Here is a 17,019-nt window from a genome sequence, read left to right as displayed (position 1 = left end):
AAACATTGGGTCTTGGATTCCAATTTTGGTTATGTGGGTCCAAGGTCCATGTTCCTCTCCGCTGAACAGCAGGTCAGCCTTTCTATGGTCAATGGATGAGGAGAATTTGATTTCCTACATGAAAGATGCCATTATTTAGACTTAGACAATAAGCAATGACTTGTAAAATATGATTCCCAAAGATTTTAATAGGCTGCGTTTCTAAATGTACATATATAATGGTTACAATAACCAGGTAGTAACAAATAATCTCTGGACATTTCCTCTAATTTATTTAGCTAAATAATGCAAATGCCTTTAAAAATAAGACGTGATATTTTTATGTCTTCTATTAAAACCTTAAGTTCAAAAAATATAATGAAACAAAATAAAAGCATTCAGGGAATTTTGCCTTGTACAAAATTAGACATACACTGAAGTTTTAACACACTAAATAAACTGTAATGTGGATTTCACAATTATATAGTACATATAGCAATCAAAAGCAGATGACGTCTTTACTGAGAACTCTTCAAATACCTTTGTCCCAACACAGCAAAGTGCTTAGTAGCTAGGAAGTGTTCAATGCATTTATTTAGGATAGAATTACCTGATGCAACATAGGTGACTAATCAATTAATAATAACTTCACTCTGTACTCTGTAGATATACCTCAAGTAGTTTTTTTTTCAAAAAAGGTGGTAGAATAAAATTTCATTAGTCATTTGCTTCATCAACTACTTTTATATAAAGCCAAATGACAATAAGACTTAATTCTATGCAAATAAATGATTATTAACTTTATTAAGCAAACAGGCCATTAATTATACCAAGAATGTTAAATTTAAAAAGCTCTCATATGTGTGATTAATATTTTTACTTAGTATTATTACAAAAAGTTCTAAAGTTAAATAAAAAGAGAAATACAAAGACATATTCTAAGATTGATATGTAAAAATTACGTTATCAAGAAAATAACCTGATAACGTAAGATCTAAAAAAATTAGAATTGGCAGGAACATTACATTACATTACATTACTGTTCACATGTGTGAACAGTACATTTTGTACTTATTTTGTATGATTTTGCTTATTGTTACAACAATATTAAATTCTTAAGAAATTACTATTCAAAGACAGTGATGTTTATTACATAAACCTTTGAGAAAGAAAAGCCAAATACAAAACAGACTTGTACACCATGAGCCCAGGGGAGAAAATGGCTGAAGGTGACTAACCTTTGCCAAGGTTACAAATTCTCAAAGTAATTCCAAAAATGTGGTAATGTGAGCTTTTTTTTAAAATTCCAGTTTCCAAAATTCTTCAATAATTCGGGGATGAGAGAGAGAGAGAGAGGAAACGGTCTCAGAGGAAAACCTTGATAAACAGCATGTGTGCTCTTGGAACAGGTTATTAATTCTGCCTTTGAAATATGACAGTGAGTTCCTGGCAATGAATTTGTTTATAACATTATTCCCAAGTTCTATGCAGCATTCGCACATTTCCCTTGTGAGATTTTGATGTTTTTCGCATTATGACTAAGGAGTGAAAACTGAGTTCGTGGGGAAAACCCAAGTTTTTCATCTGAATAAAAATTGCAAGAAATTCTGCAAGGCGGAAAGCTCAGATATAGATATTTGGGTGAGGAAAAGCAGTGAACTAGTCAAAAGACTAATCAAACACCTCACAAACATAATGGGAATCTTTTAAAGGATGGCTTTTCTCATTTGGATAATTTTTTTTTCCTATTCTTTTCCTGGAAAGAGTACTGTAATCTTAACATTCATTTAGCATAATTGACTGTGATCCCGTTATTTTCTGAATTCTAGAATTATAATGGAGTTTGAAATCAGCATATAATAGAAGAAAACAACCCAAATTTATTCTGAGTTAATTATCCTTTGGAGTTATAATGTAAAAAGAAATCCTTTTTTTTTTAACCTTGATAAGCATAAAAGGAAAATAAGTCTTTAGTTAAATTTGCTTGCATAAAATAATTCCTTTATGGTTTCAAAATACCACAGGAAAATACAATGGGATCAAAGAGGTCCTAAACATATAATATAGAGGTATTCTACCATTTCCACGGATTTCCCTCTTTTTGCTGATGACAGCGGCTCACTAATAGAACAGAATTATTGGAAGCATGATTTGAGTATAGGGAACATTTAAGACCCTTCCTTCTTTGACTGTTACCCAATTAATAGATCTTACTATATTCAGCCAATACAGGAAACACATTCAGAGAGAGAGTACTTCGGAAATACCCTTCTAGCTCAGAACTTCTGACTCCTCTTAGCTCCCTGTCATTGCCCTCAGCGTGCACATGGCCTCATAGCTTTCTAGTAAACGCAGCAGCACCTGCCAGTGACTCAGCTCAAAGTCAGAGTCACCAATCCTGTCTCCCCTTCTCTAACATCAAATCAAATTACCAATCCTGGTAGAGTCTACTTCCACAAGGACTCAAATCCATCTCCTTCCCTTTTTTCCCACAGGTACCATTTTATTTCAATAAATTTGGTAGCTTTCCAATTGTTATACCAGCATCTGATTTCTCTACTTGAGTAAAGCCTCAGTATCTTTGCCTAAATTGGACAGTTAGTACAAGTTCAGACCATGGCACTGTGGTCAATAACTCCTCACTGCCGCTTTCCAACCCTCATAACCCACAGCCATCTTTGTGCACGCATGCACGCCCACACACACACACACACACAAGTATACCTGGGGGATATGTTATAAGATAATATGATCAAGTGTGTAGTTTCCATCTATTACTATAGTCAGTAATACTAACATTGGAGTTTTAATGTGCTTTGGCTTTTCACTGCCTTTAGTAAATTAGAAGCCATTATTTCTCCTGGTTTTAAATAAAATGCTACAAAGGCATTAGACATTAATATAAGATATGAGTAAATAGAGCTGAAGGCAACATTACATCCACTGGCCCAGTCACATCTCACCAGGGATGAGATTTTTCCACACCTCAAAATAAGTTTATATCCTTAGTAAAAGTTAACAAAAACTTTTAAACATGTTAAAGTTACTTTAAATGAAAGTATAAAATCTTCAATTGTTGATGCCATGACATATAAATTTAAAAAGTAGAACGGCTATTATCAAAAAGACCAGAGATAACAAATGCTGGAAAAAAGGGGAGTCCTCGCACACTGTTGGTGGAAATGTAAATTCGTGTAGCCGCTATGGAGAACAATACGGAGGTTCCTCAAAAAATTAGAAATAGAACTACTGTATGATACAGCAGTCCCACTTCTAGGTGTACATCCCGAGAATATGAAATTACTACCTGGAAGAGATATCTGCACACCCAAGTTCACTGCAGCATTATTCAAATCAGCCAAGATACAGAAGTGAATGGATAAAGAAAATGTGGTATATATATTATAAGTGTATGTTAGATACTATTCAGCCGTAAAAAAGACTGAAATTCTGCCTTTTGTGACAACATAGATGGACCTTGAAGGCAATATGCTAAGTGAAATAAGTCAGACAGAAAAAGACAAATACAGTATGATGTCACATATATGTGGAATCAAACTCATAGAAACAGATAGTAGGATGGCAGTTGCCAGGGGCTGAGGGCTAGGGAAAATGAGGAGATGGTGGTCAAAGAGTACAAACTTTCAGTTATAAGATGAATAAGTTCTGGTGAGTAAGTACAGCATGGTGACTATAGTTAAGAATACCATATTGTATACTTGAAAGTTGCTGGGAGAGTAGAGCTTTAATGTTCTCACCATATCAACAACAAAATGATAATTATGTGAGGTGGTGGATGTGTTAACTAACCTTATTATGACAATAATTTCACAATATATACGTGCATCAAATCATTACATTGTACACCTTAAACTTACACAATGTTATAGGTCAATTAGTACATCTCAGTAGAGCTGGAAAAAAAGAAAAGTAATGTAAAGTCATATGACAAAGGTAAAGTTTATAGGAGTCACCACCACACCCTAGGGCTTGATGAAAATCCTATGGCTTCAATTATTTTATTTGTCTCTGGTTTCCCTGTGTGGGCTTGACTCTCTTGGTGTCCTCCTCAGCAACAGACAGAGCACATGGACCTTCTTTGCCTTTGTTTGGCCCTGTGATGAGCCCCAGCCTATCATTAGGCTTCCTCCCCCTGGGGAACCAGCTATTTCCTACTGTGGTGCAGCATAACTCCTTGCTGTTCTTCTTCACCCTATTCTAAAGGATTCTTTTTTAAAAAAGTATTTGATTTAGTGTTAGAAAGCTTAGGTTCAGACCTACACTTGACTTCTGACCTTGAACAAAGTACCTAACCTCTCTGAGTCTCAGGCTTCTCACCTACCTACTGGCTTCATGTTTCCTTACGGAGACACTTCTGGTAAAATAACACTTCAGTCTGTTCCACATCTGATTGCTGAATTTGGAAAAAGAAAAAACAAACAAACAAACTATGCAAGCTTAGGACAGACATTTCTGGGCGCTCTCTTTTCCCTATGTGCCTTCCTACAGAGGAGCTGCATTCTGGTCTGGTTTATACCATGTATATACTAGGGCAGGCTGTGCTCCTACAAAGGGAAAGCCTAAATTTTGGAGAAAAGTTCAATAAAGACACAGACCTACTAGAGAATGGACTTGAGGATATGGGGAGGGGGTGGGGTGAGATGTGACAGGGTAAGAGAGTGTCATGGACATATATACACTACCAAATGTAAAATAGATAACTAGTGGGAAGCAGCCGCATAGCACAGGGAGATCAGCTCGGTACTTTGTGACCACCTAGAGGGGTGGGATGGGGAGGGTGGGAGGGAGGGAGATGCAAGAGGGAAGAGAAATGGGAACATATTGTATATGTATAACTGATTCACTTTGTTATAAAGCAGAAGCTAACACACCATTGTAAGGCAATTATACTTCAATAAAGATGTTTAAAAAAAAAAAAAAAAAAGAAACTCCATTTGACCACATAGCCAAGCCACATTCTCTACGTTAGCATCAATTTTAATAATTAAATGAGTCAAAGGGATAGCCCAATCTATTCTTCCCTTGTGTTAATCAATTTAACCAACCTTTAGTAAGCAGTTAGCATACAAAAGGTATTATGTTATGAATAGTAGGAATGCCAAGATAAATAAAACAGGTTCTCTTTTCTCAAATAGTCCCTCTTCCATGGTGGAAAATTAAATTAAACAGTTAACAAGGCCTAATTATTAAACCTAAAATAGAGATATAAAGTATTATGAGAGTTGTCATACGCTGTAGAATCTTGTGTGATTTAACTCATCTCTACATACATTCGCATATTATAGATAAGAACCATAATCATAAAATTATCTGCTCAGGGCATCTGCCATAACATCATAAAGCTGTTAGGCAATGTTAGGATTTGATTAGCAGAATTTAATATCTTAGAAATATTCCCCTGTATCTGAAACCAATGTACTCATTATTAACCACATTTTTCATGGATACAGTAGCAAAGGTGAGTGATTTACTCTTAACAGGAATTCTCAATTCATTATTTCTGGAGTGTAACATGAATGGCGAAGGCTAAATATTTAATTTAAAAATCGGGTTAAAGAGACGGCCAAAAATACATGCCAATTCAGCCTGAATATTTGCTCTCAGCATTAACATCAACCCCCAGAATCCACAGTCTATGGAAAAGAAATGAGGACACAGTGAGTGAGTAAGTGGCATTAGTTTTAATGGGAGAATACTGTGGAGTGTGCTCAGCTTACCTCCCTTCTGATTTCTTGATATGATTTCAAGGTAGAAAGGCATATAGAGGTAAAGAAGACATGACAAGGTATTTGGTATGTAATTTTCTTGAAACCTTCCACTAACTCATTCCAGTGACTTTTTTTGTTCAAATAATTTCTCTTTTTTTCTGCTACCCTTCTGTCAAATCTCAGATTAAAATGAAAGCAGAGTTAGGAAAGAGTGATATCCTTTGTATGTTCAGTGTTCAAAAGTTTCTGAGGTCACACAAAGATCTATATATTTCCACATAGTTAAGTGCCTTGGGGAAAGCCCCTCCCAATCTTCTGTGATTTTTTAACGGTATGCAGGCAAATGAGATGCCAATTAGTGAAGCGTAGAAGGAGTGAGGCTGTAAATTAGAAGTTGAAGAAACAGACTAAAGGACACCACAAAGATGCCAAATAAATTTGAGGGAAAATAGAAATAACATTTAATTAAAAGCACACAATGTGATTATTGGTGTGTTTTTAAACCACATATTCAATAGGTCTGTGATATAGTTTTTAAGTATCCAATTACCAGAGAAAACCTAGGGAGTCAGAAAACAGGCAGAGACAAGCTATTCCATAAGAACAATGCATGATTAAAAACTATGTAAGAAATCATGGCATGCTGCTACTGGCCTCCGTGTGTAGGGCGGTAGATGGAATAAACAGATCCTGCATCCCTGCCTAACTCTACTACTAGAAACGATGCTATTTCAGGGATCATCGGTTCTTCCCCACTGTCCTGGGAAAGCCTTGAACAGACATCATTTATCTGTTGACATTGGGAGATGTGTAACATATGTTGGCTGAATTAATTAATATATTGCGCCTTGCAATATAGCTACTGTGGCCACAGTCTAAAAAGGTAATCAAATATATGCTACCAGGCCTTTAGAAGACCCACCACACCACTGCCAGACACAGTGAATGAAGTAGCAATTTCTGTTCATCCAGTTCAGAGGCTCCTCTCTTCATAGAATGTCTGAAAATTCAGACTAGGTTTTTCTCACTTGCAAAGTATTTTTTTTAAATCTAAGACCTTTTTTTACAGGGTGCTGCATACTTTTCTTAGATTTCTTAAATTTCTTAGAAATTTGCATGCTTAAACAGTGACATCAAAACAAACCTAAAGACTCACAATAGAGCCTAAAATAGAAAGACAAATGACATGAATTATTATAGAATATGCAAAATTTGCCCCATCTACATGTTTGTGATAATGAGAGCAGACAAGGAAGGGAGTTATTTAAAAGTAAAAGACTTTAATCTCTCTATTTTATAATAATGATAAATGGAGTATATAACTTTTAAAAATTGTGAATCACTATTTTGTACATTTAAACTTATATAATATTGTACATCAACTATACCTCAATTAAAAAAAGAAAAAAGAAAAGTAAAATATGTTATTTTTAAATATATTAAATGTTAGTTATCAAATATATATAATTTTTTAAAATTCTGTTAGATAATAAATTATGAAATTGACAGAATTTAGTTTCATTAAAATGCTTCTACCCCAAAAGCATTCCCCCCAAGATTTTGGACACTCTCCTGTCTATCCATGAAAACAAAGACTGTGACTCTAGAGAATACAGTATTTAAGGAATAAAAGTAATAATAATAACAATAGCTAATATTTATATAGCTCCTACTATGTGCCAAGTACTGTTCTAAGTACATAACATAAATTAACACAGTTCATTCTCACAGCAGCCCTATGAAAAAGATGCTTTTTACTGTCTTTGCTTCACAGATGAAAAGTCGAATGCTCTGGCAGATCATAATTACAGGCATACCTCAGCAATATTGCAGATTCCGTTCCAGACCACCATAATAAAGCGAATATCAAAATAAAGCAAGTTACATAAATATTTTGGTGTCCTAGCACACATAAAAGTTATGTTTACACTATACTGCAGTCTATTGTGTGCAATAATAGCATTATGTCTAAAAAAATGTACATACCTTAATTAAAAACTACTTCATTGCTAAAAAATTCTGATCATCATCTGAGCCTTTAGTGAGTTGTAATCATTTTGCTGGTGAAGAGTTTGAAATATTACGAAAACTACCAATATGTGACACAGAGTTACAAAGTGAGCAAATGCTGTTGGAAAAATGGTGCCTAGGCTTGCTTGATGCAGGGTTGCCACAAATCTTCAATTTGAAAAAAAATGCAATATCTGGGAATCTCCATAAAGTAAAGTGCAGTAAAACAAAGTATGCCTGTAGTAAGACTCAGAGCCAGGATGTGAACTCATATACTCAGGATCCATAGTCTGTGCTCTTAACTCATAAGGAATAGGCAAGGACAAGTCAGTTCCCTTAGTAAGCAATGTATCCAAAAGGAACCATATGGCATATTACAACCTACTTCAACAGTTATATGCTTAGCATGGGACAAAAAAATGAACACATCAAAGAGGCAAATTCCCCCATGACTGACTTCAGTCACCCTGGCATAAACCACTCTACTCTCAAGCTTCGTCACCTAATCTCACAGTGTCAGGTTGTATTAGCTTCTTATCGGTGTTGTAATAAACTACCACAAATGTACTGGCTTAAAACAATGCAAATTTATTATCTCATAGTTCTGGAGGTCAGAAATCTCACTGGGCTAAAATCAGGGTGTTAGTGGGAGGCCAAGGGAACAATCTGTTTCCTTGCCTTTTCTAGTTCCTAAAAGCCACCAACATTCCTTGACTGTGGCTGCATTCCTCCATCTTCAAGCCACCAACACTGGGCTGAATCCTTTTCACGCTGCTATTTCTCTCATTTCTCAGGCCCCTGGTGATTACATTGGGCCCGTACATACAATCAAGGATAATCACAAGGTCATCTGAATAGCAGCCTTACTTCTCCCTTGCCATGCAACATAACATTCACAGGGTGAAGGGATTAGGATGTGGGGAGCCACTATTCTGCCTACCACCTGGACATACGAAGATGTGTTCATGAACGTGAGAATGAAGGCAGAATGTAACCATACAGTTGGTCTAGGAACTGTTCTTGACAAACAGGTGATACGACTTTGTAAATTTATCACAATACTCTTATAAAGTATGTAGCAATCCAAATGCAAAAAGGAAATTTGGCCAATTAAATATAGTTTTTGAAAAGAGCATGGACTGGTTATAAGAACATCTGACTTCAGATTCTCTGTTACTAGTTATACAGTCTTGAACAAGACACTGACAGTGCTGAGGGTCAGTTTTCTCATCTGCACAGTGGGGATAATAATCCCTGACCTTCTTTACACCAGGATTGTTTTGAGGGTCAAGTTAGATTAAATCTTTGTGAGTAATAAAGCCTATGTATCAATACAAATAAAATATGAATATGAGAACTCCCCACATAAGCATTTTTGTTCAAAATATAGTTATTTTTTAAAGGATGCAAATGACAAAGATAATAATAAAAGTATATACCTAAAGCTTCCACCTTTATTTTAAAACCTGCATTCATATTAGTAATAATAACATAATATAATTATTATTATTGAAATTTATCATTTACTACTTTTATAATATCCTTTCAGTGAAGGAAGTCTGTATATTTAGCTCTATTTTATATACAGAGAAACTGAAGCTTAATCTCTTGACCAAGATCACACAGAATATAGACTCATAGAAGGACTAAAAGCTAAAGTGCCAACTTTAAAATCCGTTCTATTTTTGAAAATGGACTTAAACACTAGCCAAGCTAACATTCCCGTTCACATTAAGATCCACCAATTCCACAAGCGGCATGACTTAGAATGACTCAGACAGAAGAAAACGTTATTATACACTGAGGGTACTCACAAAGCAGCTCTATTGGCACAGAGTCCTAGAGTCCTTTGGTTTCCAAGATTCCTGTGTCTAAGGTTTCACAGGAAAGCATCACATCTTAAGAGTGACTCCTAAAAGAATGAAAGAATAACCACCTAAATATCGAGATGCATGATAAAAAGAAAAATGAAAAAGGTATCCAACTCCATCTCTGAAAGACTTGATAGCATGTAGCTTTCTATTGCACTGGCTGAAATTGCTGTTTGCCTTTTCTAAATCTCCAAGGTTTTATTTCAAGGCCCTCTTTAGATATGGACAGACTGTTTAGTTAAATTACTTCATATCACCACTAACCCGTCATAACTATGGTGCGTGCCTTTATATTTTCTGTCCTAAGTCATATTTCCCAAAGTGTAGAGGAATTCCTGTGGAAACATCAAAGAGATTCACTTCAGCCCAAAGTATTTAGGACTTCAAAACAAACAATAACTTGTCTTTAACTTTTGCGAGACTTTTCTTTCCACTTTTGGTAGGATAATAAATAAATGTGTGTGTATGTGTATGTTTATAAATCAATAACTTGAAATTTTTACATAAATACATTAAGGCTATTTACATTAAATGTATTAATTTGAAAACTGAAGAGAATTTCAGTAAGATTATTAAGCTCTAACAATAAATCAGAAAAATTTGTAAAAGATCGTCAAAATTTGACCATCAATTCTTTGTATGTTCTTTCATTGTATAGACCTTAAGACAAGTTTTTGACTTCTCTGTCCAATCCCCTTACCTGGAAAAAAAAGGGGATGTAGTAGTATTTAACTCAGAATCAGGACTACTAAATTAAGTCAGTTAATATTTTGTAAAATACTAGCATAGTGTTTGGCAACAAAATAAGAAGAAGAAAAAGAAGAATATAATAAGAACTATTATTATTATTAATAGTTGGTACTTGAAACAGTGAAAAATATTAGTTTATATAGATGAATAAATATTAGATCCTTGCTTATTCCTGACTTGAAAAATATGACATTTATTTATGTACATAAGTCCTATTTGTCTTATTATTAACCAATATAATTAATCAACTTTTAGATATGATCCAGAGAAATCAGATTGTTTTACAGAGTATGGTGTAGTGCAAAGATTATTGAAATACATTTCACAGGAGCAAAGATTAAGAGGAGAGAACAGAGATAATACAATGTCACTGAGATAGCACTTGCAATGTTACCCGGTTTGACCGGAGAACTTTGTCATTGTAGTCTAAAATGGAAGGAATTTCACACTGGCAGTCAATCTGCTTACTGTGGAAGTTCCAAGACTATAAAAAGCAGACTATGCACATATAACTGTCTCATTTAGTAAATATCCCATAAAAATTTGTCAATTCTATAATACATGTGAAGAACTTCCTTGTAGTGACAATTAAATTTATTTGAATTTAGAATCAATATTAAAATATATTTTACAAAATTATTGGTATTATTATACCACAATAAGTAAAATTTATAAGAACATAACACCTTACTACACTTAAGTTTTTGCTTCAGTGACTACCACTGAAATACATAACTTTGAATTCATTTCATGTGTAGATATGATGATATACTGGTATTATTTGAGTAATTCACTTTTGTCTGCATAATTACGTTATTTACCCCATGCCCCAAAAGCAATGTCTCTCATATTTTGATTCTCATGTGAGATAAAATAATGTTACTAACATTTGAGAATGAGATAAGGAAGTTTTCTTTCTTTTCCTTTGTATCTTAACTGTAAACTTATTTTAACAGTTTGAGTTTAGAAATTCCCTGATTTGACTCTAGAACATCAGAGTACCAGAATTATCTTAATTTACAGTATTTTGTTGTGAAAAATAGGGCAGCAAAAGTTTTCTCATTTGCTTTATTGTGTACTTTTACTATTATTATTTTTTTTTTTAAACAGAAACAGGCCACAGACCTTAAAAGGTACGTGCTTGTGAGCTGATATGTGTAAAAAAAAAAAAAAAAGAAAGGACTAATTTGACAGTCATGTGATCATATCCATTAAATAAACACTTTTTTTTTTTAAAAGAGATGTAGTTAAAATGAAATAAAATGCTTTCTATTTGTTTTGGCATGCCTTTTGACCTTCTGAGTAAACTTCACCTTGTACAAAAGTTAGTATATGTGACCTTTTGAAACATGCATGGCTAAATCACAGAGAAGTTTGACAAAGGCTTTTACTTATTGAAAAAAACAATTTGTGTTATAGGTCCCTTACTATAAAACCAATACCCAAAACTTAGCGCACTTCTAGAAAAGTCCAGAAGCTAAAAGAAATTCCTTGATCCATTATAGTGAAAATCAACATAAACAAGAAAAGGAAGTAAAAAAAAACCCAGGAATCTCTCAGCGCCTGGAAGGTTATATTAATTTCCAATCTCTTATCCAATTATCAGGTAGAAAAAATATAATTTTTTAATTCTGTAATTTCAGAGGCCATTATTTAGGTGATTTAAATGGCCATACTTTTTAGAAAGAACCAGCAGCTATTTCAGTATTTTAATACTTCCTGGTGTCATGAAGTTCTGTGTCTGGTGTACAGTCATCTCATAATTAATTAACTTAGGAATTTTTGTTGCAACTAAAATACATTACCCAGGGTTCACGATCTTACTTTTATAAAGGTTCTTATTAAAGAGGCTAAGAAGTGTGATGTAGAGGAGGAAAACATATCATTCATGTTTACACATGGTTGGTTACTACCTATTGCGTGATAAAAATTAAAAATTACATTAGTTAAAATAGGTAAATTTATTGATATATTTGACAAAATGGACAAAAAACCCTCCAAAAATAAGAAGCTATTTTAGAAAACATAGTAGAGCTAAAAAGAATATTTAGTACTATGGAAACCACATTCAAATTTTCAGAAGAAACAGCAGATAAACCTACTCTCCTAGGAGAGAGTTTTCCCCTTTAACTTAATAGCATCATCCAATCATATCTGGAAATATTCAGTGTTCATTAGGGCTTAAGAAAAAGTTCCTTGAATGAATTATTCATGAATACTTCAATCATAATTCCAAACTTTATGACAGTAGTTAGCATCAGCAATAAAGCAAAAAATAACTGAGAACCCACCTACTATTTTCTTTTAAATCTCTTTCTCCTTTCCTTTCCTCACAAGCGCAGAAAGCATGTTTGTTTTGGAAGCAAATAGCAAACATTACAAAAGGAGAACTTAAAGTGAGTGATTAATGATCAAGGCAAAAATGTAAAATCACATCAGCTGATAAGGGGCTCACTGACCCAAGGTTGTAGAATGTGAAGGCATTAGGACAAAGCTAAAGAATAAGTCCTTCTTATTCAAAGGGTGATCTTTGAAAGTCACAGGGGGAAGATTCCCCAAAACCTTGTAACATACAACTACAGGAACACTATCTACAGCTACTGTAAGTAGCCATTTTCATGGCCGACTTCCAGAAATTCTATTGCACTCCTTAATAAGTAGTATAACCTAAAATCTGTAAACAAGTACAACAAAATTACATAATTCAAGGAAATGACTTAAACCATCTTAGAATAAACATAAAGTGAAAGACAGAAGAACAGAAATTTGTGATTGCAGAACTTCAGCAAAAATATCGAATGCACAATTCTTGCTCACGTATCTTTGTTATGGAGATGTAAATCACCAGCCTGATAATTAAGAAGTCAAAAATGAAAGAAAATTGATCAGTATTGAAAACAAATATAATTTTTTTAAGTATTGTATTGAAAATTAACCATGAAGAAGGTTGAAGCCAAACCACATTGCAAAAGCATGTCTTAATCAGTTTGTCTTGTTGGTGTCACCATACTTTTATGATGCAGGTGGAGGTGGCTATGAGGGGGCTGGCATGGGGAAATGTGAAGAAAGCAAAACGTATAGGAGCTCCTATTAGCTGCTGTCTTCCCTACAGCCAAATTTACATTTCTCTTTTATTCTGTGAAACAAAGTGTACACCAGACCCTTTAGCAATATTATTTTTACATATGATTAGGGTGGACACATATGATGTGGTGTCCTTAACAATGTGCTTCCAAGACCTCCAGCTAGATGGAGTGTAAGTGACCAAGGGCACAATCTGCTGAGCTCTGAAACCCATTGCTGGATTTGCACAGAATTCACACTTCCCACAGGCTGCTCCCAGCCTGCACCTGAGCACAGCAGGGACATGAAAGCAGATGGTTCCTGGGATATACGTGACTCCTCCGATGACTGATTTTGCCTGGGGGGGGGGGGCTTCCACATAGCATTGCCTGATATATGTTAGGTGTTCAATATTTATCTTTGGGGAAAATAAACCATTGTTATTATTGAGTTGTCAAAGCCCAGATTGCTGCATAAACATAAAAAATTAAACTCTGTGTGAAACGTAGTGTTAAGATGATTTTTCAGCTTCCTAATGCAATTCCAGGAAGTTGAAGTACAGCAAATACATTAGAAAAATACAGAGAGACAGAGTTTTGTTCCATGTAAATATAACCTCTGATAGCTAGAGGTGTCTAAAAGTTAAATGGGCTGCTGCAATCCTCTCCATTACTTTTTGATAATACTAGCATTCCCATTTTATAGAACAGGGAACACTAGGCTTGGAGAAGCCAAGTTTTCAGGGTTACACAATTTTAGGGGCAGGAGCCTCAATTTTGCTCACTCTTTCCACAACTACCATACAGTTAGAAGATATATCTTTCATAAAAAGACCCTGAGACGAAGTGAGAGAGTGGCATGGACACATATACACTACCAAATGTAAAATAGATAGCTAGTGGGAAGCAGCCACATAGCCACATAGCACAGGGAGATCAGCTTGGTGCTTTGTGACCACCTAGAGGGGTGGGATAGGGAGGGTGGGAGAGAGATGCAAGAGGAGGGGATATGGGGATATATATATATGTATAGCTGATTCACTTTGTTATACAGGAGAAATTAGCACTCCATTGTAAAACAATTATACTCCAATAAAGATGTTAAAAAAAAAAAAGACCTTGAATGCTTGCACTGATGAGTGGATGGACTATGTGATGTGTAGAAACACTTCCAGTGCTAAAATCTGATGAATTTTTGGAGAAAATCCACTTGATGATGTTGTATCTCCTTTATTTTCTATAAGCCACCTTTCTTTTCCGTACATTTTGGAAAAAGTAAATCTACAGACCCCATTTATATTTCTTAATTTGTGTTACAGTTATTCAAGTGCTTAGGTAAGACTATGTTGTTTTTAAATACAGCAACAGAAATTAACATCATTAAGTAGGAACCTGTCCTAATAATCAAAAGATGATGATATACAGTCCTAAACACTAAATATTAATACAGTGTGATGCTTTGAATAAGTGAAATATTAGAAAAATATGCCTAAGTAATATGTACTAATATCAGTATTAGATTTTTTAAGTAAAATATTATTAAGCAGGTGACAGAACCAGAAGCATAAATCCAGTTATTTTTAATCCAAATCTTATATTGAACGACTGACCAGCAAGGTACCTCCATCAGCTCAACACCTACAGAACTTTGGACAGCGCCACACTCAGCTCAAATATTAATGTGGTTGAAGTCAAATCATGGCACTATTTGGAATCAAAATAGTGAAACACCTTTAAACCAAAGCTCCATTTACAAATTTGAAGCCATCAAATTCCACTGATGCCTCTGTCTCTCATACTCTCAGGCCCTAAATTAACTGTTTCCTCTCATCACTAATCCTCTTTCTCAGTCTCATACTCACACAACTACACTGGGTGTTTTTTCCTATTGGTTCATACTCTCCACCCTACCCCACCCCTCTTGATGTCCTTCCCCATATTTTTCACTGTATCCTCTAGAGCTCCCATTTTTTCAAATAAATTTCCTTATTCCTAACCTAGACATTGCATTCTCTCCACGATCTTTTCTCCTTGAAGACCTGACTTAAATTGAGTCCTCTTGAATACATGCTTATTCCATACCATTAGGTCCAGAACAGAGGCTCACCATAATCCTAGTTCCACTCTACATCTTATTGTCATTACTGTTTCAACTCATACAAAGAAATCTTTCTTCATTTAAGTTCATTTCATCAAGCTATATCATCCTGAAAACTTATCATCCTTCAGATCATTTCTTCAAAATCCACTTCTCTTCACTCCAAAGTCTCACCATAATCAATACTGATGATCAATAATCATGCCCTGTGATCAATAACCTAGCCAGAGAATCCACAGCCTCCACTTCTACTCTCCTTTCAGTAACTCACTTCCAACTTGAAGCTAATGGGCACTCTGAATGCTTCTACTACTGGAGTCTTTTTTTTTTTTTTTTTTTTTTAATTTATTTTTAGCTGTGTTGGGTCTGTCTTCGTTTCTGTGCGAGGGCTTTCTCTAGTTGCGGTGAGCGGGGGCCACTCTTCATCGCGGTGCACGGACCTCTCACTATCAGGGCCTCTCTTGTTGCGGAGCACAGGTTCCAGACGCGCAGGCTCAGTAATTGTGGCTCACGGGCCCAGTGGCTCCGCAGCATGTGGGATCTTCCCAGACCAGGGCTCGAACCCGTGTCTCCTGCATTGGCAGGCAGACTCTCAACCACTGCGCCACCAGGGAAGCCCCCACTACTGGAGTCTTAAACATTGACATTCCAATTCCCAATTAGCTTCCCATCTTTTATACAACACTAAAAACCTTATTTCCATCAATTCTGTCCTGGAATTTCCTTGAAATTTTCCACTGCTTTGACACTTATATCTTCTCCCAAACTATTAGAGCTTTTTATCCTCAATTTTTTTTCTACTCAGCTGCAATGTTGATCTTCATTCAGATCCTAGTTCTGCTTCTCATTGGTAAAATATCTTGGGAAAATTCCTTAACAGGATTCTCAGTTTGTTTTTTAAAATGGGAATAATACTTATACTTCATAGGAAAGAGGGGAATAAATGTGGCAATGTCCATAACATACTAAGCACAATTCCTAGCACATTAAGCACTCACTAAATATTAATATCATCTATAATCATCAATGTGCTCAGGTCAACTTTGTCTTCTGGCAACAAGGAACCTGAAAATTCCAAACTCAAAATGGGCCCTACAATTAGAGTACTAAGTAGAGCTTTAAAAAAATAAATTAACTGCACAGATGGATGCCAATACACATTCATAGATTTCAGTTTTAGCAGGACTCTCAGTGCCTCTCCAGTAAGCTTTTTTCACACCTCTTGGTACCTTCCTCTCCTTTCCAATACAGTTCTAAACTGCTTCCTCTCCTCAAGTTTCCTAACCACTCTGTCATCACCTGTGGTTGACCAGGCTTCTTATTTGCAAAGAAAATGAAAACCATTAAACCAGGCATGAAATCTCACAAATGTGTTCTTATCTGTGCACATTTCTGTATCTCCATTAGTCCTTCATTCATTCCCTCCTGACCTGGTAGTAGAGGTAAGCCCCTTCCTGGTCACCAAATAGACCCTCACCTAATATACGATAAGTTCTTCTTGATCTTGGATGGTTTTGCCA

The 17,019-nt window shown here is 35.2% G+C and overlaps 1 protein-coding gene across 13 annotated transcripts in view; it reads right to left on the bottom strand.

Annotated features, from left to right (window-relative positions):
• Positions 1 to 17,019, bottom strand: part of SLC16A7 (solute carrier family 16 member 7) — a 174,340-nt gene that overhangs the window by 108,215 nt on the left and 49,106 nt on the right. For 6 of the 13 annotated variants that reach the window (XM_059936371.1, XM_059936369.1, XM_059936372.1 and 3 more), the window contains one exon: positions 9,533 to 9,630. The exons of the other annotated variants lie outside the window; for them this stretch is intronic. The gene's annotated coding sequence lies outside the window, so the exon portion shown is untranslated. The remainder of the gene's footprint in view (positions 1 to 9,532; positions 9,631 to 17,019) is intronic. 13 annotated transcript variants of the gene reach the window in all.

The sequence above is a fragment of the Balaenoptera ricei genome, chromosome 10, assembly GCF_028023285.1.
Source record: "Balaenoptera ricei isolate mBalRic1 chromosome 10, mBalRic1.hap2, whole genome shotgun sequence".
NCBI classification, from domain to species: domain Eukaryota; kingdom Metazoa; phylum Chordata; class Mammalia; order Artiodactyla; family Balaenopteridae; genus Balaenoptera; species Balaenoptera ricei.
This window is presented reverse-complemented; position numbering and strand designations above follow the sequence as displayed.